Source organism: Orycteropus afer, unplaced genomic scaffold (assembly GCF_000298275.1).
Source record: "Orycteropus afer afer isolate SDZICR_OR568_19922 unplaced genomic scaffold, OryAfe1.0 scaffold00057, whole genome shotgun sequence".
NCBI classification, from domain to species: Eukaryota; Metazoa; Chordata; class Mammalia; order Tubulidentata; family Orycteropodidae; genus Orycteropus; species Orycteropus afer.
In genome coordinates this window covers 4,914,263-4,916,344 of record NW_006921644.1, presented here as the reverse complement: position 1 = coordinate 4,916,344, position 2,082 = coordinate 4,914,263, and positions in this window count along the sequence as shown.

Genomic DNA, 2,082 nt, shown 5'->3' with positions numbered 1-2,082 from the left:
TTGGGGTTCGTTGGACTTCCTGAATGGATATATTTTCATCTTTCTTCATATCAGGGAAGTTCTCTTCCAACAAATCTTGGACAATTTTCTCAGTGGTTTTGTTTTTCTCTTCCTGTTCTGGAATTCTAATTACATATAAGTTATTCCTTGTGATGGTACCCACATGAACCTTAGGCTTTCTTCATTTTGTTTTGATTTCTTTTCTGATTGATCCTTTTCCAGAAAAGTATTCAGGTATTTGTCTTCAGTCTCATTAATTCTGTCTTCCATTGATTCAGTTCTACTTCTTTGCCCTTTCAATATGTTATCTATTGCTGAAAGTTTAGTTTCAATCTTCTGGATTTCTATCTGCAGATTTTGAATCACTTATAATTTTTTATTTATTTTGTCATTTTGTTCTTGTATTTCCTTTTGAAATTCTTCTAGGGTTTTGTCTGTGTTTTCCTCAATTTCGTCCATGTTTTCCTTTATCTGTCTCTCAGTTCTTTGAAGATACCTAAATATAATTCTTTTGAATTCCTTATCAGGGAGTTCCAGTGCTGCTTCTTCCTCAGGGAAGTGTACTGCTTCCTTTTTTTTCTAACTTTATCTTGCTTCTTTGTGTGGACTATGATGGTCTTTTGTCTCTGAGACATTGTGATGTTGTTATATTTTAGATCTCTTTAACTGTTCATGAAGAGCTGTAAGGGTGAGTCAGGCTCTTTTTGGTTGTTGTTTATCATTGGCCAGTTGGTGGAGAGGGAAGTGGTGGCTCTCATTCAGTAAGTGGAGCTGCAGGAGTTGTGGGTGTGGTTACGTTGTATGGGCGCAGTTGCTGTCTCCCACTCAGTCAAAAACAACAATCAAAAAACCATCAGAAAACTAAAAGCAAGCAGACAAAAGACACACCACATAAATACACAGGAGCAATCACTAAAAAAAGAAAAGGAAAAAACAAAACAAAACCCCACAATAAGTGGGGGGAGGACAATAAGAGAAAAAAGGTAGTTAGAGAATAATGAAGAAAAAAGTGGGAAAAATGTAAAAAGAAAACCAAGGAATGGGGTTAATGACAAGAAAGAAAATACTGGAATCAGGAACCGGGAAGAGAGAAAAAGCTGAAAACTAGAACCTGGGAAGGGAAAAATAAAGAATAACAGAAAGGATAATAATAATAATAATCATTTTAAAACACACAAAAACAAACTAAAAAGGAAAAAAAAAATCTAGGTAGGACAGGGCAGGGCACCCAGGCTCAGTCTGATCACTCAGTCTAGGATGGGATTCCTGCCCATCCAGAAGATGGGTGGGAGTGAGGGATGGCCGCATCTCCATTTACCAAGAGGGTATGGGGTATAAGAATAACAAGGGACATATTGAACCTTCAGTCATTGGTGTCTGCAATGTCCTTGTGGTCCCTGGCAAGTGGAGCCTATTCTTAAGTCCCTGGAATCTGGGAGAACACTGTTACTTTAAATTTCCAAAATGGTCAAACTGCCTGTAAACATTCAAAATGCCTGCACCCTCCAGACAGACAGAAGTCCACAGCTCAGCCCGCCTTCCTCTTCACTGCTTCCCCTTTTATTCATCAGCCACCAGTGCAGTCCTCTACACAGTCCCTGGCTAGCAGGGTTGATTTTTAGGTTAATTCTTAGGGCCTAACACCACTCGGCAATATCCAAGCTGTCCATGCCATCAGGATCACTGATGGACCACAGCTCCATACTATGTCTCCTTTTTCAGTGTTTTCATGTGGTTTTTTCTACTAGTTGGGATTTAGTCCACTTCTAAATGCTTCCCTTCAAAGCTCAGGGCTCCAGGATTATGTTCTGTATCTATGTTAACTGGTTCCCCTTTTCTTTGTTGAAGTGGGTCTGTGCAGTCTTTCTGCCTGCTCCACCATCTTACCAGAAATAGCATATCCACTTTCCATCTCTTTCATATAACTTTTGCCAATTCAACTTTTTGTTGAATTGTATACAAGTATACAACTTGTATAGACAGCAACTACAGTAATCTGCTGTGCAACCATATTCTTTTTTTTTTTTTTTAATTTTATTTTGATTTGGGTGAAGATTTACAGAGTAAATTCACTTTTCATAC